The following is a 25,259-nucleotide window of genomic DNA, read 5'->3' on the forward strand; positions in this document are numbered from 1 at the left end:
AGATCGTCCCAGAGGGTGGGAGCCCCCACAGAGAAGGCTCTTCCCCTGGGCGTCGCCAGACGACATTGCCTCGCTGACGGCACCCTGAGGAGACCCTCTCTGTGAGAGCGCACGGGACGGTGGGAGGTATTCGGTCGCAGTAGGCGGTCCCGTAAGTAACCCGGCCCAATGCCATGGAGCGCTTTAAAGGTGGTCACCAAAACCTTGAAGCGCACCCGGAAGGCCACAGGAAGCCAGTGCAGTCTGCGCAGGATGGGTGTTATATGGGAGCCACGAGGGGCTCCATCTATCACCCGCGCCAGGTTATCCCAAACATTAAGCAGGGCCAGCAGTCCAATAACCCAGGTTAGCCCAAACATTAACCAGGACCAGCAGTCCAATAAACCAAGTTAGCTAAACAGTAACCAGAGCAAGAAGTTCAGGCGAAGCGGGCAGACTGGGCAAGCCCCACAAGACAGAGTACAGCAATCTCCAGGCTTGGCAAGCGCACACAAGGCGCCACAGATTCAATGCTTGTTCCCAACAAATGCCCCTCCCACCGGCACCTCCTTACATCCCAGTCCCCAGGTGTGCCTTCTGAAAGGGGGCGGGGCACTCTCCTCCCTCGCAGCCATCTCAGTCTGCGTTGATCTCGCCTTCTCTCTTCCCTCCTTGCTCTCGGATCAGGAGGAGGTTAGTCCTTGCTCTTCTCCCGACCGCTCCCTGTCAGGGGAGGCCTTGATAATTCAGAAAAGCCTTGCTTGGAGGGACTCTGCCCTTCCCCAGTTTTCTCCAAGGCCAAGGGAGGGACCCACCTTTCCTTTTTTTCTTGTTTTAATATAAATTTTATTGAATTTTAACAATTAAACAATTTTCATTCAACTCTTGTGCGTGACTGTGACCATTTACATATCATTCCATTAGTGTTCTCCTATACTCCTATATTAAAGGTAAAGGTTCCCTCGCACATACATGCTAGTTGTTGCTGACTCTAGGGGGCGGTGCTCATCTCCCTTTCAAAGCCGAAGAGCCAGCGCTGTCCGAAGACGTCTCCGTGGTCATGTGGCTGGCATGACTCAACGCCAAAGGTGCACGGAACACTGTTCCCTTCCCACCAAAGGTGGTCCCTATTTTTTCTACTTGCATTTTTACGTGCTTTTGAAACTGCTAGGTTGGCAGAAGCTGGGACAAATAACGGGAGCTCACCCCGTTAAACGGCAGCACTAGGGACTCGAACCGCTGAGCTGCCAACCTTTCGATCGACAAGCTCAACGTCCTAGCCCCTGAGCCACTGCGTCCCTTTTTTTCCTATATTACTTTTATATTACTTTTATATTATATTATTATATTATATTAATAATATAATATTATATTACTTTTTTCCCTATATTACTAATTCTAATTAGAATTTCTAATTCTTACTAATGCTGCTATCTGTTATTTCCCCTTTTCTCCTATTTTTCGACCCAATTATACCATTTCTCTCATATTACATACAAATCCGAATGCATCCGTTCTTTCAGTTCCAATGTTATTTTGTACATCTTGGCGAGGTCCAATATTTTTCTAATTATTAACTCTTCAGAGCAGGGGTCTCCAACCTTGGCAGCTTTAAGCCTGGAGGACTTCAACTCCCAGAATACCCCAGCCAGCAAAGCTTAAAGTTGCCAAGGTTGGAGACCCCTGCTTCAGAGGATGTATTTGAGCATCTCCAAAATCGCGCAAATTCCAATCTTGTGGCCCATTTTCTAAAAGGCAAACCTGAATGCATAGTTGAATATTTTATTTTATTTTTGCAAATTATGGTAGAAATGGATTGATTTTTAAAACCAATGGTGTTATGGGGCCTTTGTAACTTAACACACTGGAGGGAATTGCCTTTGATTCCTACCCTGGCCCGCAGTTTGCTTGTTCACAGCTTCCTTTCCTTCCGCCACCGGAGTGAAAATGTTGCCTTAAGTGATTTTTGCTGACCTGTTCAGGATCCCCAGAAGGATGATACAGGAAACGGCGCGCTTCCTTTCAGCTTCACTTTCTATTGAAAAGACCGGGGAGTTCCCAGCTTAACGGGTGATAGATGGCCATTTATCTGACCCTCCAACGCCTGCAATTACAAGAAGGAATTTTTATTGCTTTGGAGTAACACAACGGCTTAGTCTGTTGTGATGAAAAGATGCCCTGTATACAACAAGTTTATTGATTGATTGATTGATTGTTGGTTGGGGTTTTTTTTATGCGTTAAGAAAATTTATAGGGCCGCCCAATGCACTCGTGGTGACTTTGGGCAGCTTGTAAAAAAAATAAAAGCCCAGTATAATAATTCTCCATTCCCCGGGGACAACCATACAACAAACCAGGAGTCTCCAACCTTGGCACCTTTATGACTTGTGGACTTCAATTTCCAGAATTCCTCAGACAGCATGCGCTGGCTGAGGAATTCTGGGAGTTGAAGTCCACAAGTCATAAAGTTGCCAAGGTTGGAGACCCCTGCAGCAAACCACTTGATGGGCTCCATATCATTCTGGGGTCCCCAGGCCTGTTGGCAGAACCATGTCTTCAGGACCTGAAAAAGAGCATCATAGTAGGGGCCAATCTTATCTCAGCAAGGGGAGGATGTTCCACATGGAGGGAGCCACCACGGAGAAGGCCCTTCTTCTGGGTCCCACTAGGCGGACCTTCTTAAAAGAGGGGGGGGGGTCTGTAACATCTCCCGCCTCCCCAACCTGGTGGGTCAGTTGATGGGACTGGGAAAATCATCTGGTCTCAAGGAACAGAACAGAACAGAATAACTTCGACCGGTCACTAAATGAATAGTTCAAGACTTACCCGTACAGCGATAACAAAAACCTAGATTGGGCAGAGAATGGCGAATAGAAAAATAGACTATCATCTTCTTTGAATGCCTTAAAGTGAGAAGAGAAGAGAATAGAAAAGAGAAAATAATGGAAAGGAATGGAATAGAATAGAATAGAATAGAATAGAATAGAATAGAATAGAATAGAATAGAATAGAATAGAATAGAATAGAATAGAATAGAATAGAATAGAATGCAGAATAGAATAGAATAGAATAGAAAATAATGGAAAGGAATAGAATGGAATGGAATGGAATGGAATGGAATGGAATGGAATGGAATGGAATGGAATAGAATAGAATAGAATAGAATGCAGAATAGAATAGAATAGAATAGAAAATAATGGAAAGGAATAGAATAGAATAGAATAGAATAGAATAGAATAGAATAGAATAGAATAGAGAAGAGAAAATAATGGAAAGGAATAGAATGGAATGGAATGGAATGGAATGGAATGGAATGGAATAGAACAGAGCAGAGCAGAGCAGAACAGAACAAAACAGAACAGAACAGAACAGAACAGAACAGTTGGAAGGAACCTTGGGGATCTTCTAGTCCAACCCTTTCCTCAGGCAGGAAACCCTATACCACTTCAGACAAATGGTTATCCAATCTCTTCTTAAAAACTTTTTAATTCTAGGTTGCTTCTCTCCTTGATTAATCTCCACCCATTGCTTCTTGTCCTGCCCTCAGATGCTTTGGATAATAGCTTGACTCCCTCTTCTCTGCGGCAGCCCCTGAGATATCAGAAGAATGCTATCCTGTCACCCCTAATCCTTCTTTTCATTAAACTAGAGATACCCAAATCCTGCAATGGTTTGCACCCCCGGCCCCCTAATCATCTTTGTTGCTCTTCTCTGCACATTCTCCAGAGTCTCAACATCTTCTGTTCATCAAACTAGACATACTCAGTTCCAGCAACCGTTCTTTTTAGCCTCTACTCCCCCAAACATGTTCGTTGCTCTGCTCTGCACTCTTTCTAGAGTCTCCGCATCTTTTTTTTTTTTTTTTTAAATATCATGGCAAACAAAACGGGATGCAATATTCCAAGCGTGGCCTTATCAAGGCATTAGAAATATTTCACTGAGTTGTTTCATTATAGATGTTTCGCTGTGGTTGGGAAAAAACCGAAGGAGATGGTTTCACATTCACGTTTGGTGGATCCAGCCAATTATGTTTCATGCGACAGAGTTAAAGACCCCCAAAGCTTCGTTCAAAGAGTGACTTTAGCCCCAGAAAAGAAAGTCCCATTCATCAGGCTAAAAGAAGGCTCTCTACACCCAGCCTTTTCTAAGCAGCCAAGAGGATACGGAGAGGCATCGTGGCTTGGCTCGAATGCTGCCCAGCCTGATGCCAAGAAGCTGCCAGCAGCACAGTTCCCACACTTTCCCCGCGAACTCTTATAAATTGTTGTGAGTTTTCTTTTTCTTTTCTTTTTTTTTATTGCAGAGCAGAGAATTTGTCACCAAGCATCCAATTTAACCGAAGAGTCCTTGAACCGCACTCAAACCCCGGCGACTCCAGCGAGAGAGATCTATACAATTTTCTCGACAATAATGCGTCATTCGTTTAACGTTGTCTTATTCTAGGGAAGGGTATAGGTGATAGAGGGATGGATGATGGATGGAAAGAGGGATGGAGGTGTAGATGGGATAGAGAGAAGAGAGAGAGAGAGATGAGAAAGGTAGAGAGAGAGTTGAGAAAGCTAAATGTATGACAGGAAGGAAGGAAAGGAGGGAAGGAGGAAAGATAAGATAGAGAGAGATGAGAAAGAAAGAAAAAAAGAAAAAAGGTGACAGAGCAACAAGAAAAAGAAATACCGTATGAGATAGACAGACAGGCAGACAGATGAGAAAGGTAGATAGATGGTGGGAGGGAAGGAGAAAGATAGAAAGAAAGAAAGAAAGAAAGAAAGAAAGAAAGAAAGAAAGAAAGAAAGAAAGAAAGAAAGAAAAGGAGGGAGGGAGGGAGGAAGGAAGAAAGAAAGAAAGAAAGGAAAGAGAGGAAGAAGGAGGGAGGGAAGAAGGAAGGGAGGGAGGAGTATGAGGGAGGGAAGAAGGAAGGAGTGAGAGGGAGGGAAGGAGGGAGAGAGGGAGGGAGGAAGGAAGGAAGAGGGAGGGAGGGAAGAAGAAAGAGGGAGGGAAGGAGGGAGGGAGGAAGAGGGGAGGAAGGAAGGAAGGAAGGAAGGAAGGAAGGAAGGAAGGAAGGAAGGAAGGAAGGAAGGAAGGAAGGAAGGAAGGAAGGAAGTCCATCCACTATTTCTCCATCCACTATTTCTCACCTTCGACCATTTTAAGATGCCTGGGCTTCAGTTCCTCTGTTGTGTCAGAGACACCTTGGGCTAGACAACAACTCTTTAAGATTTCCTGGAGCCACCATTCACAACACCACCCAATCCGTCTGGCTCTCCCTACTTTTTTAGAGACCAGCCACCATTGCCTAGAACAGGGGTCAGCAACCTGTGACTCTTTCACCCTTCCGCTGCGGCTCCCTGTCACTCAAAATATGCGTCACAACCGCCAATGTGCGACACCCGCTGGCACGTGTTTTACTGAGCTTTTCAACCCCCCAGTAGGCCAACCGTGGATAAATCCAAGAAAAGAAAAGTTCCAGAAGAAAACGTTTAATTCAACTACATCTGCTAGTTTTGTGGCCACTCAAGAAATAGTCAGGCACGGGAAAGGTTTTGTGGCTTCCGGTGTTTTCTTTTCTGTGGGAAACGGGTCCAAATGGGTCTTTGAGTGTTTAAGGTTGCTGACCCCTGGCCTAGAATCTTGTTGTTTAGCCATAACTAGAGATCGTCAGCAGCCAAAAGGATCAGGAAGATTGACAGTCCTATTTGATCACCTGGAAGGCAGTTCCTAGCTTCAAGTCCCTCCAGGAATTGCCGTCCTTAATCTCCGGTTAAAGAGACACAACAACAACCCTATTTAAGATGAACGCAAACACCTTCCTTTGCATCTTTTGGTACGAATGATTCTATCATGTTCTCGTTCTAATGCTGTCTTTTCTTTTTTTTTCCCTCAAGCTAAAAAGCCCCAAATATTGTTTCCCTTTCATCTATCAAGCGTGGCTCTAATTCAGAAGCACATGGTCAGTCTTGCCAGAAATATTGACTTCACATTTTTCCATCTTGCTTTTCAAAAGGGCACCTTGGTCTCTGGTTTAGCCCCACTAACCATCAAAGGACTGAAACCCTGGCTCTTTTAATTGATGACTTATTAATGCCGGTGCTCCAAAAAGGCAGCTCAAAATAACTTTTAAAAAAATATATGTGCAGGTTTTCTGTTAGGTATTTAACTCTGGTTGAGAATGTTCTTGCCTTCTTGACGTGGTTTTTTTGGGCTCCGGGAACCCTGATGGCTTTGGTAGGGTGCAGCAAAAGAAACAAATGTCATTTATTTCATAATCACCTGGATAATCTGCCAAATCAACCAGGGATTATTGGTAGTTTATAAGAATAAAAACCATTTTTCCCCTGTTCTACAGGTGCTTTTTCCAAAAAACCAACTGGATTTTCTTCTTCTTCTTGTTTTTCTTTAAAAATGTTTAGAATAGAATAGGATAGGATAAGATAGGATAGGATAGGATAGGATAGGATAGGATAGGATAGGATAGGATAGAAGGGAAGGGAAGGGAAGGGAAGGGAAGGCAGAATGGAATGGCATGGAAGGGAAGGGGAGGGGAGAAGAGAAGAGAAGAGAAGAGAAGAGAAGAGAAGAGAAGAGAAGAGAAGAGAAGAGAAGAGAAGAGAAAATACGGAATGGAATGGAATGTATTGGATTGGAAGGGAAGGGAAGGGAAGGGAATTTTTTATTGGCCAAGTGCACAAGCTCTCAATCAAACAACATAGAGATAGTTCATAAACACAAATCCTAGTTACAATCATTAATCATAAGATACAAACATGTGATAAATCATAAGATACCAATAGGAGAAGATAGTAGGAAAGATGAGAAGATGAGAAAGGATGAGATATGGGATTGGTCCTCCTTCTTCAGTTCTAATCTTTTCGGATGAGAAGCAAAACATTTTCAAAGGAAAAATATTACTTAAAAAGTCCAGTTGCCTTGTTGGAAAAAGCACCTTTGGGACAATCATGACCTGGATCAGGGGTCTCCAACCTTGCAACTTTAAGACTAGTGGACTTCAAAGCTGGCTGAGGAACTCTGGGAGTTGAAGTCCACTAGTCTTAAAATTGCCAAGGTTGGAGACCCTTGACCTGGATGACTGAGAATGTCTCAGAGTTGTAACCGAGGGAGCAGCCCCCTTTCCCACTCACCTTATCCCCTCCTAAAAGTTTCGGGTTAGTTGGTGTAATGTATCTTTAAAATTTTTGGCGGGAAGGTTGGGGAGCTCGACAGACCTGTGCTAGGTGCCCCTTCCTTTCGCATCGCCGACAAGTTGCATCTTTAAATCTGCATTGTTGTCGTTGGTGTTGCCCTCCACAACTCGCGCAGTCGCCCCGGTCGTCTTTCTCCGGCCTCCCGGTGTGGAAGACTCCTTCCTCCTCCTCACCGTCCGATTCGGCCTGGACCTCTTCATTGTGGACCGGGGTTGATTTCGCACCAGCCGTTGGTGCGACCTGCTTTTGTAGGGTTTCCGCCGCTTGGGTAGACATCTCGTGAGCCCTGGCTTCGTCCAAGGCGTTTGCCAGCGTTAGGTTGCTTTTAGACAGCAGCCGCCTCCGCAAACGGATGTCCCTGACCCCGCGGATGAGTTGCTCCAGCAATGCCTCGTCAAGTCTCGGTACTCGCAATGTTTTGAGGCTTTCCTCAGGGCGGCCATGTATGCGCTGATGGACTCGCCTTCTTGCTGTCTCGCTCCTGAATTCGAACCGTTGCACATACTTGGATGGCATTGGTGCAAAATGGGCTTTTAGTAAAGTCTGCAGAGTTTGCCACGGTACCGACTGTACCGGCGTTGGCTCAGCCAGGGATTCTGCGGTGTCGAAAACTTCTGGACCGCAGTGGCTCAGGAAATAGGCTCGTTTCCTGTTGTCTGAAACTCCTTGAAGTTCGTTCGCCTCGAGGAAACACTCGAAGCGAGCCATGTATGACCCCCATTTTTCCTTAGCTGGGTCGAATGGCGCTGGCGGTGTGTAGCCGGACATCGCTGCTTTCCACCCTTGTTTTGCTGGGTTCGCGTCTTCCTGGTGAGTTCAGCTCTTTTCCTGGCGCTCTTAGCCTCGAGATCCCACCTTCGTTGCCAGTGTTAGATTCGGGCAATAACGAGGCAGGAGACCAGGATAGTGACAACAGCTCTTTACTATATGGTGAACCCAGCAACCAGTGCCCAGGAAAACCTCTCCTTATATACAGTTTTGCCGGTGGCTTCAACCAATCAGCAACGTGCTTTTTTCCCGCCAAAACTTTTAAAGATACATTACAGTTGGTATGACCCAGACTGACACAACCAAGCAGCATCTCAGTTTTTGGCCACCCACTTCAAGATTTGGAGTCTTGCCCTTCGTCCAGTTTCACATGGCACGTGAACAGAGACTACGTTGCTCCAGAACACCTTTGTCCCATTTCCCCATTTCCACTTAATGGATGTTTGTCATCTTCTCCTGATTCACAATGTAATGGGCAACAGAAAAAAAACAAACACATTGTTTGAATAAAATAGATTCCAAGAGAGTAAGCAGAGATACAATAATAAATACACATCGGAAGGAATATGGAGGCACAGGCAGTTTCAAGGGTGCTACACAAACAGCCTAGTGTATTTTCTATTTGCGTGCCTGCTTATTCTCTTGAAATCCCTTCCTCTCCAGTCTCTCTGTTATGTGGGAGAGAGATGGAGAAAGACAAAGAAAAGGTCAGGAGCAGGCGAGATTGCCTACAAAAGTAACTGTTTTCTTTTTATTTCTCTCTCTCTCTCTCTCTCACACACACACACAAACACACACGCAAACACACACACACCTTTTAAAGCAATATCTCTGTAAGGGAGGGTGAAACATCAGTCACAGGACATATGGCAATGGTAATGGTAATCTAATGACTGAAAAACATTTTATAGATCAGGGGTCTCCAACCTTAGCAAATTTAAGACTTGTGGACTTCAGCTCCCAGAACTCCTCAGCCAGCAAAGCTGGGCTGAGGAATTCTGGGAGTTGAAGTCCACAAGTCTTAAAGTTGCCAAGGTTGGAGGCCCCTGGTATAGATCATAAATGGGGGCGTTGGTCATAAAACGTTTTCAGAAATCCAACATGGTCCAGAACAGGGGTGTTCTGTCCCCCTCCGCAGTCCGGGAGACATGAGCGATGACTTAATTAGCCGGCAACTATCAGTTCTGGCAGCAAACTAGCAAGCGTATGACAAGTGTCTCTGTTATCTCTCTTGATGCCGATGAGTCAGCCAGGAAACCAGGAACAAACAGGACTTCAGCTCTAATTCTCCCTCTAAGCAGTTGATTTGCTTGCCACAAAGTGGTATAGCAGCCCTTGCTGCTTTTATATCCTGTGGGGTGTGGCTCCATGACTCAGTACTTCCTAGGCCTGCCCCACTCCTGCTTCTGTTGTTCCCGCCTCTCCTGCCTATGAAACCTAGGGTCCAGCCAGGCCTCATTGCCATCAGCTGGGTCTGGAGGCGTGGCCTGGGGGGGGAAAGAGTCAGGGGACGGAGGCCTCATTATCTCTTCCACTTGGCTTGCCTGTGGCTCCTGGAGCTGAGCCAGGGAAGCCAGTGCTCCCGAGGTAGGTCCTGATGGCCCTTCCCCCTCACTTTCCAAGTCACTTTCTGGCAGGGGACCCGGCTCGGGGGGGGGGGCGCAGACACAACAAGGGGTCTCCAACCTTGGCAGCTTTATGATTTGTGGATTTCAACTCCCAGAGTTCCTCAGCCATATTAATATTAAAAAGAGTCAGAATAGAATATTTCCCCTGAAGGAGAAGTGGGGAAGAGGCTCGTCTTTAGGAATGGCGGTTTTTGTATCCATTCTGAAAGACTAGGCCAATCTATTCTTTTTTTTTTAATTTGCATTTATATCCCGCCCTTCTCCGAAGACTCAGGGCTGCTTACACTGTGTCAAGCAATAGTCTCATCCATTTGTATATTATATACAAAGTCAACTTTTATTGCCCCCAACAATCTGGGTCCTCATTTTACCTACCTTATAAAGGATGGAAGGCTGAGTCAACCTTGGGCCTGGTGGGGCTTGAACCTGCAGTAATTGCAAGCAGCTGCTGTTAATAACAGACTGTCTTACCAGTCTGAGCCACAGAGGCAAAGAGCAAAGAGCAACCAGAAATTCCAAATAAGCAACAGGCTAGGCAAGAACCAAAGCTGACAGGATTAGCTTGGACAAGAGATGTAAAATATCCGATTGTGAATATTATTACAGCAGCCAGGATTGTGTTTGCTAAAAATTGGGAAAATGAGAAGTTACCTTTGCAAGACGAAATAATTAGGAATATGATGGAATGTGCAGAGATGAGTACATAGACATTTGAAATTAGAGAACAAGATAAGCAATATTATAAAATATGGGATTTATTTTATCACTGGCTAGAAGGAAAGATATATTCGAAAAGACAATATAAGATATATGTATGTATGTATGTAAGAGATGTCTATTTTGAAATTGCACGAGAAAATATGTAAGCACCCCTTCAGCACATTGTAATTGTTTGATGAGCTTTTCTTTTCTTGTTTTAAAAAAAATAAAAACTTTAAAAAAAAAGATTAGCTCAGACAAACAAAACACCTAGGATTTGCATTTCCCCTCATGCCAGTAGAGTATGCCACCCATGACTGCTACGTGACCTACATCAGGGGTGTCAAACTCAATGTTGTGTCTGCGCCCCCCGAGCCAGGCCTCCTGCCAGAAAGTGACTTGGAAAGTGAGGGGGAAGGGCCGTCAGGACTTACCTCGGGAGCACCGGCTTCCCTGGCTCAGCTCCAGGAGCCACAGGCAAGCCAAGTGGAAGAGATAATGAGGTCCCCTGACTCTTTCCCCCCACCAGGCCATGCCTCCAGACCCAGCTGATGGCAATCAGGCCTGGCTGGACCCTAGGTTTCGTAGGCAGGAGAGGCGGGAACAACAGAAGCAGGGGTAGGGCAGGCCTAGGAAGTGCTGAGTCATGGAGCCACACCCCACAGGATATAAAGGCAGCAAGAGCTGCTGTGCCTCTTCGTAGCAGGCAAATCAACTGATTAACTAAGAGCTGAAGTTTGTTCCTGGGTGACTCATCGGCGTCAAGGGAGATAACAGAGTCACTTGGCAGGTGCTCGCTATTTTGCTGCCAGAGCTGATAGTGCCGGCTAATTAAGCCATCGCTCGGATGGAGGCGAAGGGGGACAGAACATTTGATTTCATTGAGGGACACATCAGAGTTGTTGTTTGACCTTGGGGGGCTGAGGTCGACATGGCCTGAGTGGGTGTGGCCAGCTCAACGTCACTCATGTCGGGGCGCCTGTGGTGGCTCAACTACTCTGCCATTGAAAACAGGCTCCCGAGCTCCACTTTTGGCTGTGACGGCCTCCTGCAACCCAACTTTTTTGTTGGCAGAGACATTGCCGGACAGGCCTTTGCTATTTCCAGGGGGGGGGCCCCCGCAGGCCAGATCCCGAGCACCCTACGGGCTGGATCTGGCCCCCAGGCCTTGAGTTTGACATCCTTGACCTACGATTTAATTGGAATCAATTAAAGATAATAACAACAACAACAACAACAACAATAATAATAATAATAATAATAATATCAGAGTTGGAAGGGACCTTGGAGGTCTTCTAGTCCAACCCCCTGCCCAGGCAGGAAACCCTGCACCATTTCAGACAAATGGCTATCCAACATTTTCTTAAAAACTTCCAGTGTTGGAGCATTCACAACTTCTGCAGGCAAGTTGTTCCACTGATTAATTGTTCTAACTGTCAGGGAATTTCTCCTTAGTTCTAAGTTGCTTCTCTCCTTGAGTAGTTTCCACCCATTGCTTCTTGTTCTATCCTCAGGTGCTTTGGAGAATAGCTTGACTCCCTCTTCTTCGGGGCAGCCCCTGAGATATTGGAACACTGCTATCATGTCTCCCCTAGTCCTTCTTTTCCTTAAACTAGACATACCCAGTTCTTGCAACCGTTTTTCATATGTTTTAGCCTCCAGTCCCCTAATCATCTTTGTTGCTCTTCTCTGCACTCTTTCTAGAGTCTCAACATCTTTTTTACATCGTGGTGACGTATTATTAAAGGACATATTAAAGTCCTTTAAATTTAATATTATCTTTAATATTAAAGATATTAATAGATAGAAGACCTCCAAGGTCCTTTCCAACTCTGATATTATGTTATGTTATGTTATAAAACTGCCAAGATGGAAAAACCCTGCCTTGTCTACACCTAGAATGACTCAACTCCACATATAATTAATGCAATATCACAAATGATGGCTGAACGAGACAAATTGTATTCGGTGATTTTAGGAAAAATAATCAGATCCATTATCCCTTTTTCTGGCAATTAAAACATTTTCTCTATTATTTTTTCTAGCCATTTCTTTTATAAAATAATAGACCAACCAATTGAAAGAAAGCCGGAAACATTTTTATTAGGAATATTCATGAGAACATATGCTAAAGAAATAAAATATTTGATTTTACACATCACAACAGCTGCACAAATAACATACGCACAAAATTGGAAACAGGAAAAGACACCAACAGATGAAGAAGTGATAGGAAAAGTTTTAGAATGTGCCGAGATGGACAAATTAACGAAAGAAATTAAAGAAAAAGAAGAGACAGATTATTACATAATTTGGAACAAATGGTATGAATGGCTTGAGAGTAGAAAAAAGGAACAATGTATATAGGGGAGAATCTAAAAATGTAAAATATATATAACAAATATATAGAAATGTATAAAAGTAAGGCTACTAGTGTTAGAAACTACAATGTAACCAAAGATATTGATCATCAATTGTGTTGTAAATGTTGTACCTTGATGAACGTATCTTTTCTTTTATGTACACTGAGAGCATCTGCACCAAGACAAATTCCTTGTGTGTCCAATCACACTTGGCCAATAAAATTCTATTCTATTCTATTCTATTCTATTCTATTCTATTCTATAAAAGGGCAATGAAGAAAATAAAACAGTAAGAGAGAGATGGGGGGAAAGGTAGAAAACGGAAAGAAGACCACTAACAAACATTGGTTAAAAAGAGGATATATTTATATGTTGTAAGTTATGTGTTTGTCATATTGTGTCAAAATAAAATATTATTTTTAAAAAAAAAAAACCCAAAAAAACAATTTCTCTCCTCTTCCCTTCAATGTTTTTCAAATTTTGTAATTTTAAAATGGGTGAACTTCAATTCCCAGAATTCTCCAGCCAGCGTCTTAAAGTTGTCAAGTTTGAAAAATACCACATCACAATTCCATCTGGAAATGTATTATTTTTCTAGCCTTTTCACCAGAAATCCTGTCACTGGGGCTGTTTGTAGGCTATATCCTTTGCTTTTTGTCTTTTAATGAAATTTAGCTTGCTCCACTGGATTTCATATCATAACCTGCAGGCAATAGTTGTGAAATAACACATCGTGTACATAGGCAGTTGTGAGACAAAGTTAAGGTTACAGCCTTTCTTTTTATGATAGGCAATGTTTTTTTTTACTGCTGGTGTTGTTGATTCTGAAAACATGTTCAGGTTTGTTTCTCTAACTTCTAGAATTTCATTTCCTCAATTGAAAAAGGTGCACCATTTTTGGGTCATTGGTTCCACCATAAATTATTCTTACTATTCAGAATCTTTTAATTTTATACAAATTAAAATAAGAGAAACGCACAAATACATCCCAGTTCGTTATATTGTAATAATCAGTGTTCCTCGGACCAAATTCTGGTGTTTTATTAACGCAAGGCAGGATTTTTAATGAGAATAAAATGGATCCTCTGCATGCCACTTTAAATCTATCTGGAGGAACAATAGAAAACAGAAGATAAATCTACATATTGGACCAGGAAAAAGGAAGTACCTCAGCCACATAAATACAAAAACAGGCAAGTGGTAACATGTTTTGTTCCCATGTGTCAAATATAGCAACAAGTAACATTATGGAGGTGTTTAAAAAGAAAGTCAGTTTGGTGCAGAGGTTAAGATGTTGGATTAAAAATTTAGGAAGGAAGAGTTGCAAAATTATTTTGGGCCTGTCAGCCTAGCCTACCTCACAGGGTCGTTGTGGCGGGAAGAATAGGAAGCAGGAACATTATGTGCACTGCCTTGAGTCAAATAAATTGCTGGCAATCCTTATGATTTATATTGATATATTGATCATCAATTGTGTTGTAAATGTTGTACCTTGATGAACGTATCTTTTCTTTTATGTACACTGAGAGCATATGCACCAAGACAAATTCCTTGTGTGTCCAATCACACTTGGCCAATAAAATTCTATATTCTATTCTATTCTATTCTATAAAGGCAGGATATCATTCTAAAAATAATACACAGCCGATGAAAAGACTTAATGGAAGGGAGTATTTTAAGTGGGCAGTTTTAAGTGGAATTGCCTGGAGGTCAGCAGCCCCCAAGGCAGGGGGATAAGTAGAGGCAGTCCTCGACTTACAACCATTTGTTTAGACTTATGACTGCTTTTCACACTGACAACCATGGTCACGTGATCAAAATAGATGGGCAACTGGCATATATCATGGCAGTTGCACTGTCCTGGGGTCACGTGATCCGCATTTGTTACCTTCCCACCGGCTTCCAACAAGCAAGGTTAATGGGGGTGGGGGTGGAGCCAGATTCACTTAATGACAGCACGATTCTGCGGTGATTCGCTTAACAACTGTGGCAAAAAAAAGGGCATAAAATGCAGCAAAACTCACTTGAGATACGCCTGGCTTAGCATCAGAAGCGTTGGGCTCAATGGCGGTCGTATGTCGAGGATTACCTGCGTATATAGACTGTGCAAAAGGTCCACACGAAGGTCTGTCCTGCAGCTGACCCAAAGGTGGGGTCACACCTGGCAGTGGGAGAAGCCATCTGCCCAGGAAGGGAGACGGGAGGAGTCTTCAGGTAGTCCTCGACTTACAACAGTTTTCCTTTAGTGACTGTTCAAAGTTACAACTGCACAGAAAAAAAGTGACCTGGGGCTGTTTTTCAGATTTATGACCATTGCAGCAACCCTGCGGCCATGCGATCAAAATTCAAGTCCTCGGCCCCTGAACTCGTATTTATGACGGTCGCAGTGTCCCGGATTCACGTGATGTTCCCCTCTGGCGACCTTTCGACAAGCAAAGTCCCTGGGGGGGAGAACCAGATTCACTTAACGACCATCTTACTAACTGATCACCTGCAGTGGTTGGCTTAATGACAAGTGGCAAGAAAGGATCATCCAAACGGGGCGAAACCCCCTGAACAAACGCCTCACTTAGCAGAAATTATGTCGCACTTAACAGAAACGTTGGGCTCCGTTGTCGTCGTAAGTCGAGGACTGGCTGTCATTTAAGAGCGGCAGCGATCTGCTTAACAACCGGGGCGAGAAAGGTCGTAAAATGGGGCTCAAACCTCAGTGAATGACTGTCTCGTTTAGTGACATAAGTTCTGGGCTCAATGACGGCCGTAGGTCAAGGACTAACTGAATAAGGTCACCCTGGATTTAAACACCCCCCCCACCCCACCCTTGGATGGGGAGACACTCAGGTCCCTCCTCCACTGCCCTGATCTCCCAATTGTCTCGCCAGGATCCCCCCGCCCCCCAAAAAACCCAGTGCTCTTTCCTTCCTCACAACGACCCCGCGAGGTAGGCCGGCTGGAGGGACGTGCCGGACGCTCTGCTCTTCCCACAATTAACACCCCCCTCCCGCCGCGCGCGCATGCGCACCTCATCCACCTTCCCGCGCGGGCGACGTCATCACCGTCTCGGCAGGTTCGCCCACCTTCGCGCGCCCGAGGGCGGCCAATCAGGGCGCGCCGGAGAAGGAGGAGGAGTGGGGGGTGGGGGGTGGGGGAGAAGAGCAGGTTTTCTGGGGGTCCGCCCCACCCCCGCGCCCCCCTCATTGGCCGCGCGTCCGCCCCGCCCCTCCTCTGCATATTCATGAGGGGGGCGGGCGCGAGGGGCGGGGCGGAAGCGGAAGCGTTGCGCGGAGACGGTTTCCGAGGAGTCGAGGGTATAAAGCGCCCGCCGCCGCTGCCGCTGCCGCCGCTGGCCCGTCGCCTCCTCCTCCTCCTCCTCCTCTCCTGCCGCCCCCCTCACCAGTCGTGGCCGCGCCGGACCGACCCGCCAGCGCCCCCGGAGCAGCCCCAGCGCCCTCCACGCAGCCGGCCCCTGCCCAGCGGGGGGAGCAGCCGGGCCCCGGCGGAGCAGCGCGGTCCGCGAGGAGCAGGTACCGGCCGAGCTCGGGTTCCCTTCCTCCTCCTCCCTCCCTCCCTCCATCCCCTCTCCGTTCTTCCCACGCGCGGCCGCCGTTGGACACGCGGGATCGGGTAGGGTGGTGTGGGGTGGGGGCGCGTTCTCACGACCTCCCTTTGCCCGCGACACGCATCCGCACGTCGGAACGCGCGCGCTCTCTTTCCCCCCCCCCCACCGCTCTCCTGCTTTTGCCGCCGTCAAGATTTCCACCCCATCACCACCATCCCTCTCACCCCCCCCCCGGGATGAGGTTGAGGCAGCTTTCCCGGGTGGGCTGCCCTCCCGATGGGCCAAAAGACCCCCGTGTGTCGTCGTCCCCCCCCCAAAAAAAGAGGGGCGGGGCGGGATGGAGAGGCTGGGGGTTGGGATGGGGTGGGGTGGTCCCCTTGGCGCAACTGGAGGGCACCAGATTGGGGAGGAATGTGGCTGCGATGGGGAGGGTGTGGGGGTGATGGGGGAGCTTGAGTGATCCTTGCTCTGGATTTGCCAGGTCTCCATCGAATGCCTCCGTCGCCTCTTCCAGATGGGGATGATGGGGGTTAGGGTCCCCTTGGTGCAACTGGAGGGTACCAGGTTGGGGGAGGAAAGTGGCTGCGATGGGGAGGGGGGGGAGCTTGAGTGATCCTTGCTCTGGATTTGCCAGGTCTCCATCGAATGCCTCCGTCGCCTCCTTCCAGACGGGCTGGATGGGGGTTGGGGTCCCCTTGGCTCAACTGGAGGGCACCAGGTTGGGGGAGGAAAGTGGCTTTGATAGTGGTGGTTGGGTGGGAGTAGGGGGGCTTTCTTGATCCTTTCTTGCTCTGGATTTGCCAGGTCTCCTCCTCCTCCTTCCATCAAATGCCTCTGCCACCCTCCTTCCAGATGGGTGGGATGGGGATGGTGGGGGGGATCCCTTGACACACCTGAGGGGCACCAGGTTGGGGAGGAATGTGGCTGCTGGAGCCGAGGCAGCAATAGTAGGGGTGGGGGGGATGATGCTGGAGGCTTGCTTGATCCTTCTGGATTTGCCAGGTCTCCTTTCCATCAAATGCCTCTGCTGCCCTCCTTCTGCCCCTGGCTGGGTTGGAGCAGATAGATGACCCTTGGAAAAAAACCCTCCTTTTGCACAGTGGGTGTAAGGATGCAGCAAGCTAGCCTCTCCTCCCCTGCTTGAGGCTGGCTCTCCATCCTGTCACTCCGAGCCCCCGCGATGCAACTGTTACATAATCCCCGAATTGGGAGAAGCACATCCTTTGCTGGATCCCCGAACTCCTTTTCTCCGAGGTGCGCCTCCCTGGCTGCAAAATCTCTCCACCACCACCCACCACCCTCCTTTTGCAGGGTTTCCACAAGCCCTTGAGATGCTCATCTTAGGACCTGCATGAGTTTGTCCTTATGACCTACATTGGGGTCAGTTTGCTCTCTGTGTGTGCGTGTTATCAGCCTTTTCTCTGCATGATACCCTCTGGGTAGATCTTGCCCGTCCTCTTTTTTTGCAAGAGTAGGATGCTTGTGATCTCATTCTTCCCTGGACCAAAACGGTCCTAACAGGTTAAAAAAAAAAGAGGATTGCCAAGAAGAGAAAGGCTGGGTTTACAGGGAAGGAGATGGAGAAGAGGCATGTGTATGTGTGTGTGTGTTGAGGAATCACTTTGGAGAAGGTGCCGTGGCGCAAAAGGGAGATCTGATATGGACTGATGAGCTTTATTATGCAACTTAAGGATTAGAAAATTTTGCAAGGGGGAAGTGTGGGGTTTTGTCGGAGAGAGGCAGAATGGATGAAAGGATTCCTGTTCAAAAGAGAACGTTTGTGATTGGGGAGAGAAGTTGCGAGGTCAAACAGTGGGCCTCTAGGGAGACACGCAGAGGTTGTGGGGAAGGGGGAGAAGTGGGCTTTCGGACAGAGACCCCCTTGTGTGAAATGATGCCTTCGTGGGACACAGACCAGGTCTTGGATGTGAGAAACTCCTTTGCAAATGGGAATGTTTAATGAGACTTTTCTGGCAAAGAAGGGGAACTCGGGACGTTGAGGAAGGTCGGTCGCTGAGCGGAAGAAATGGGGTGGGATTTGGAGAAGACCCAGAAGAGAGGATGGAAGCGTGGGGAGGGTTTTATCCCTGCTTGGTTAGAGAGAAGAAAAAGAAAAACCAGTCTCGGAGAAGAGAAACTGCTGGTTGCAAAATGATGACCAGAAGCTGGTTTAATGGCACCCGGAGGTGGTGGATGAACAGGGCAGGTGAGGCGAAGGGTGCAGGAGGAAGAGATTTTGGGGGTTATGCAACAAAACCAAGAGAAGCAGAAGATTTGCCCGAATGCTTTTGCAGACGGCAGGTAAAAGAGAGGAGGAGGGAGGAGGAGGGAGGGTCCTTGGATGGTAGTTGGAAGAGATTTCACGCTGGTGGTACTTTGAATTAGTTGGGGAAGGGTTCCTGCTAGGGGAGAAATGAACCTCAGGATATCTGCGTGGGGATTTTACACTGATGGTCTAACTGGTTTCCAGAGAGTATAAAGATATATATTTTTTTTATTTGCATTTATATCCCGCCCTTCTCCGAAGACTCAGGGCGGCTTACAATGTGTTAAGCAATAGTCTTCATCCATTTGTATATTATATACAAAGTCAACTTATTGCCCCCCAACAATCTGAGTCCTCATTTTACCTACCTTATAAAGGATGGAAGGCTGAGTCAACCTTGGGCCTGGTGGGGCTTGAACCTGCAGTAATTGCAGGCAGCTGCTGTTAATAACAGACTGTCTTAGCAGTCTGAGCCACAGAGGCCCCTAAGACTCCAAAGAGGGAGGGAGCCCATCCAGGCAAGATGAAGGAAGAGGCAGCTGTACTGATGGAAAGCAAATGCCACTTTAAGCCGGTCTTTATGACACGAAGGTAGAAAGAGTGAGAAACAAGCAATCCTAGAAACAGAAATCGAAATCAGTTTGTTTGTGGTGGTGTTGTTTTTTGTTGTTTTTTTGCTCCTTTGCATGCTTGTGTAGGTAACTGTTCAGAACGTGGTTTTGGGGTTGGAGAGGAAGAGAAAATGAAAAATATCTAATGTGCAGAGAGCAGAAAATCTTTGCCAAACGGAAGTATTGGGGCTTAGGAAGAACAGAGAGAAGGAAAGTACCGAAACTAAAAGCTGAACAAAGTCTCGGAGGTAAATCAGGAACTCTGGATGACATGGCAGTTTAGCAAGAAAATACTGTGTTTTTTTTCCACCCAGCCCAGCAGCCAAAAAACAAAATCTGGGCTGTGCGTATAAACCTGAACAGACTGTCGTAGGAAAAGAAATTTCGGAGCTCAGACGGGCCTTTATTAGTTCTAACAGAGAAATCGTACCTTTCTTTCTAGCTTGTGTGGGTCAAGTCGCTCTTGTTTTAATCTGAAATAAGGCTGCCAAATGGATGATCCTATATAGCGGGGGTCTCCAATCTTAGCAACTTTAAGACTTGTGGACTTTTATTTATTTATTTATTTATTTATTTATTTATTTATTTATTTATTATTTAAATTTTTATACCGCCCTTCTCCCGAAGGACTCAGGGCGGTTCACAGCCAGGTAAAAATACACAATGATACAGTATAAATACAATTAAAATACAATTAAAAAGCTTATTAAATTGGCCAAGATTAAAAAATTTAGGATAAAAACCCATTAAAAACCCATAAATTTAAAACTAACCCAGTCCAGCGCAGATGAACAAGTGAGTTTTAAGCTCGCGACGAAAGGTTCGGAGGTCCGGAAGTTGACGGAGTCCTGGGGGGAGTTCGTTCCAGAGGGCGGGAGCCCCCACAGAGAAGGCCCTTCCCCTGGGCGCCGCCAGACGACACTGTCGCGCCGACGGCACCCTGAGGAGTCCCTCTCTGTGAGAGCGCACGGGTCGGTGAGAGGTATTCGGTAACAGCAGGCGGTCCCGTAAATAGCCCGGCCCTATGCCATGGAGCGCTTTGAAGACGTTCACCAACACCTTGAAGCGCACCCGGAAGGCCACAGGTAGCCAGCTTTGCTGGCTGAGGAATTCTGGGAGTTGAAGTCCACAAGTCTTAAAGTTGCCAAGGTTGGAGACCCCTGCTATATAGCCAGTCAGGAGGCTTAGCCTTCCCCTCTGAAGCCCCTTCCCACTTTAACCCCACATTGACTGAGCAAGGAAAAGAGGGCCGAGACACTTACTAGGAGTGGGAGTTGTCGGGATGGAATGAATTTAGGGAGAAAAAAGACCAAAATTCGGAAGGAGACAAAGAGTTTAACGTCAGAGACGGGCAGTCCTCAACCTACGACCACAGTTGAGACAATTTGGTAAGTGAGTTTTGCCCCGTTTTACGATCGTTCTTGCCACGGTTGTTAAGTGAATCCCTGGCAGTGGTTAAGTTAGTAACACGGCTGTTAAGTGAATCGGGCTCCCCCATTGGCTTTGTTCATCAGACGGTCGCAAAAGGGGATCGCGTGACCCCGGGGCACTGCAACCGTCATAAGTGTGAGCCAGTTGCCAAGCGTCTGAATTTTGATCATGTGACCCTGGGTATTACGTGTGAAAAAACAGTCGGGTTTTTTTCAGATTATTCTTGCCAATAACTCAAGGTGGCAGACATACCGACCATACCTTCCCTCTCTTATTTTCCCCACAACAACAACCCTGTGAGGTAGGTTGGGCCGAGAGAGAGTGACTGGCCCAAAGTCACCCAGCTGATTTTCAGGGGTAATGCGGGACTCGAACTCACAGTCTCCCACTTTCTATCCTAGCACCTTAAACCAGTAGACCAATTGGCTCTCTTATTTTCATTGTCAAGTTTTGAGTTTTATCTGCATAAAAATCTTTATTGGACTCTCCCTTAAACTTTTGGGGTGGTTTTTTTTTGCCTTTCGTAATAAATGCCAGCAAATGCAGAAAATGTCCTTGACTTTCGACCACAATTGAACCCAGCATTTAGGTTGTTAAGTGAGCTTTTTGTTTGCCCCATCTCACGACTTTTCCGGCCATGTTAAGTGAATGCTGGCTAGTTGTTAAATGAATCACGCAGTTCAATGAATCTGGCTTCCCCCCTTGACTCCGCTGATCAGGTGGTCGCAAAAGAGGAACAGGTGACACTGCAGCCGTCATAAAGGTGAACCAGTGGCCAAGCATCCGAATACAAATTACGTGACCTGGGGGGGGGGGGAATGTTGCAACGGTCATAAGGGTGAAAAACGGTCATAAGGTCGCTATTTTTTCAGCGCTGTTGTAGCTTCGAGGGGTCACTAAATGAACCATTGTAAGTCAAGGATTGCCTGTAATGCAGTTGTCATAATTAGTAAGCTCCTGCAAATAGCAATAGCACTTTGACTTCATTACCCCTTCCTAGTACTTTTAGGCTTCTCTAAGCGGCCCCCAACAATCTGGGTCCTCATTTTACTGACCGCAGAAGGATGGAAGGCTGAGTCAGTCTTCGGCTAATCAGCATCGAACTCCTGACTGTGGGCAGAGTCAGCCTGCAATACTCCGTAGGTAGGTAAGTAGGTAGGAAGGAAAGAGCAGTAGCACTTACTTATGTACCACTTCACAGTGTTTTTAAAGCCCTCTCTAAGCAGTTTACAGAGTCAGCCTTTTGCCCCCAACAAGCTGGGTCCTCATTTTACCCACCTCAGGAGGATGGAAGGCTGAGTCAACCTTGAGCCTGGTGAGTTCGAACTATTGGAACTTGGCAGAGTTAGCCTGTAATACTTCTTTCTAACCATTCACACCATGGGAGGGAGGGAGGGAGGGAGGGAGGGAGGGAGGGAGGAAGGAAGGAAGGAAGGAAGGAAGGAAGGAAGGAAGGAAGGAAGGAAGGAAGGAAGGAAGGAAGGAAGGAAGAGCAATAACACTTAGACTTATATACCGCTTTACAGTGCTTTGCAGCCCTCTCTAAGCGGTTTACAGAGTCAGCCTCTTGCCCCCAACAATCTGGCTCCTCATTTTACCCACCTCGGGAGGATGGAAGGCTGAGTCAGTCTTGAGCCTGGTGAGATTCAAACTGCCAAATTTCAGGCAGCCGAACAGCATGCCATGGGGTGTCGCTGCAGTGAAGGTCAGAAGGGGGTCTTTCTCAAAACAGGCTTGTGCGGGAGACAGGCGATTTTGGCCGGGGGGTGGTGGGAACTCCAATGCTTCTGGACCAGGGGTCTCCAACCTTGGCAACTTCGGTTGGAAAGAAGAAGAATTGGCCCGACTACACAGCCCTGTAAAACTCAGAAATCCATCGTGGTCCAGAACAGGGGTCTCCAACCTTGGCAGCTTTATGACTTGTGGACTTCAACTCCCAGGCAAAGCTGGCTGAGGAACTCTGGGAGTTGAAGTCCACAAGTCATAAAGCTGCCAAGATTGGAGACCCCTGTTCTGGATCACATTGGATTTCTGAGTTTTACAGGGCTGTGTAGTCGGGCCAATTCTTCATCTTTCCAACCGAAGCACTCCACTAAAAAATAAATAAAAAAAATACTTATACTATTAAAAGTTTTATGTGGAGTATCATTTGAGGTCGCAGGTCCCTTGATGGGCTGTGGCTCCCCACCAAGTTGGTTCGGAAGAAGCCAGGGTGGAATTCCTTTATGGCTCAGGAATAATTACATATCAGGGATAAACCCCTGGCAATCAATCCACTTCAAGTTATGCTGACCGTAATGTAAACAGTCACTTGCCGGCGATTAAGGAAAAAAACGCTTCGGTTTGCATATTTGTGGTCGGCCTCCCGAGCAGGGTGAAATCTTCTGTCCTCTCGTCTCGGTCTCGGAGTAGGAAGTCAGTGCGTTCTCGCCTTCGAGCTGCAGGCAGGGCGAACTGCTGTCCTGCAAGTCTGAAGAGCGTAACCGTGTGACATTCGGGTGGTTTTTAGGTCGAAAAATCTGTTTTTGAGACTTTCAAAAAAACCAGCTGCTCGCTGACAGGGGCGCGGCCTGTATTAAAAAGAACCGGAGTTTTTGAAATGTGTCTTTTGTTTTATTTACCGTGGATATTCGTCATTTGGTTCTTACGATAAAGCCAGAGGGCATATTTTTAAATTGCATTTGTTTATAATCCCTCCTTTATTGTTTTTACAAATAAGTCAAGGCACTGAATATGTCCAACACGCCATCCTCCTTCGGTTTTTCCCACAACAACAACCTTTTGAGGTGGGCTGGGCTGAAAGAGAGAGGGTGGGGGATCGGCACAAAGTCACCCAGATGGTTTTCATGCCTAAAATGGGATTAGAAGCCATGATCTCCTCGTCATTGGCTCAAAATCATCTAGGCAGGTTTCATGCTTAAGGCAGGACTAGAACTCACCATCTCCTGGTGATTGGCCCGAAGTCACCCTGATAGCTTCCATGCCAAAGGCTGGGCTAGAATTTGCTATTTCCTGGTGATTGGACCCAGGTCACCTAGCTGCCTAAAACGGAAACTAGAACTCACAGCCTCCTGGTGATACATCCGAAGTCATCCAGCTGGCTTTTATGACTAAGGCAGGACTAGAACTCTCAGCCTTCTGGCAGATTGGACTCCAGTCGCCTAGCTAGTTTTCATGCCTAAGGCGGAAACTAGAACTCACAGCCTCCTGGTGATACCTCCGAAGTCATCCAGGTGGCTTTCATGACTAAGGCAGGACCAGAACTCACCGTCTCCTGCTGATTGGCCCCAAATCACCGTGCTGCTGGCTTTTATGGCTAAGGTGGGACTAGAACTCACTGCTTCCCACTTTCTAGCCTGATGCCTTAATCACGAGACCAACCTGGCTTTTTTCTTCTTCTTCATGGTTCCAAACTTTTTGCAGAGTTAGGGAGTGGGGGCAAATCCTATCTAATGACTTTGATGACCTTGAAGCTAACCTTTGAAAAACACAATTTGCTTTTGTCAACCCCCAACCCCACCCCTACCCCTACAATTCTGTCCCTTGCAGAATCGCATCCCCGTTTCTCGCTCTCTTTGAGGTTCTATGGACAAGGATTTCAGCCACCAGGGACCAGTTCCACGAAGAAAGTGTTTTTTTTCACAGACCGGAGCAGGCAGGCATTTCGCAGACTCTCTGCATCCCACAGATGCGGCTTGGCTTGTTTTGCACGGCCCGGTTTGCGACATGCCACAGCCCAGTGCCAGTCCACGGCCGGGCGTGTGTGTATGTGTGTGTTTGTGGTTGGGGACCCCAGTTCTAGTCCAAGCCCCTGCAAAACTCACAAGAGAAATCTCAGCTCCTCCTCACCTGCCCTTTGTGGCCAAATCCGAAATTGGGCGGGGGGTGGGTGGGTGTTTAGATTCCACGCAAAGTGAGGATGCCCGTCTAGGCACCGTCTGCAACTGAGAATGGTAAACAACCCAGACCTTATGCAAGCAACCCGCTGCTTAAAATGGCTTGCCGGAACGTCTGACGGTGGCATGTGTCGCATTCCATTGCCTGGTTGAGGCACCGCTGCTAAGGTTTATTAGAAAACGGGCTGGTGCAGGTGGACGGACGGACTGTTGGCTTGGCTTCGCGGCTGAAGAACAAACATGAAGTTCCCAAACGGGGCCAGCTTAACGCGGGAGGTTGAAACTGCCCTCTTAGCTCTGCGAGCAGCGGTTTAAAGAGCGGTTTTTTGGTGCATTTGCTAAGCTCAGGAGAGAACCTTCTCTTTAACTGCCGTTGCCGAACTGCCGGTGCCGAGCGAGGCGGGTTTTGGTTGCTGCAGTTAGAAAGGTGAGCTTTGAAGGTGGCGATGGTTGTTTGTCGTTTTTTAAAAAAAATTGAGTTGTCTTTCCAGTAAAAGCTGGGATATACACACAGGGCTGCTGTGCCTTTAAAGTGAATTTAAATGCATTTTTTGTTTTGTTTTTGGTAATGGCCCCTTCAGAACGAATTTTCATTAAAGAATGGGCTTATTTGAAAAGGGAAATCTCGAAGATGAAAGAGTCTTGCCCGGGTTTTCGTTCTCCGGAGTCCGGAGTGATTTTCACTGGGGAGGCTGCCAAAAAGATGACAATTGCTGAGATTGAAATAATAATAATAATAATAAAAAAAGCACTTAGCAAGGAGGTAAACATTAGCCTACTCTTGTCTTGGAAAATCAAGAGGGGAAAAGTTATCCCAAGGGCATTTTTAATCCAGCGGGCCTTAATCTTTTCTTTTGATT

The 25,259-nt window shown here is 46.8% G+C and overlaps 1 protein-coding gene across 2 annotated transcripts in view; it reads left to right on the forward strand.

Moving 5' to 3' along the window:
• Positions 1–15,898: 15,898 nt before the first annotated feature.
• The window catches only part of SLC45A4 (solute carrier family 45 member 4), a 118,677-nt gene continuing 109,316 nt past the window's right edge, over positions 15,899–25,259 (forward strand). Inside the window, exon 1 of one of the 2 annotated variants that reach the window (XM_058175548.1) lies at positions 15,899–16,160. The gene's annotated coding sequence lies outside the window, so the exon portion shown is untranslated. Of the gene's footprint in view, positions 16,161–24,493; positions 24,827–25,259 lie in introns of those variants that run through there. The other variant, XM_058175549.1, reaches the window with a different exon arrangement.

The sequence above is a fragment of the Ahaetulla prasina genome, chromosome 3 (genome assembly GCF_028640845.1).
Source record: "Ahaetulla prasina isolate Xishuangbanna chromosome 3, ASM2864084v1, whole genome shotgun sequence".
In the NCBI taxonomy this organism is placed as follows: domain Eukaryota; kingdom Metazoa; phylum Chordata; class Lepidosauria; order Squamata; family Colubridae; genus Ahaetulla; species Ahaetulla prasina.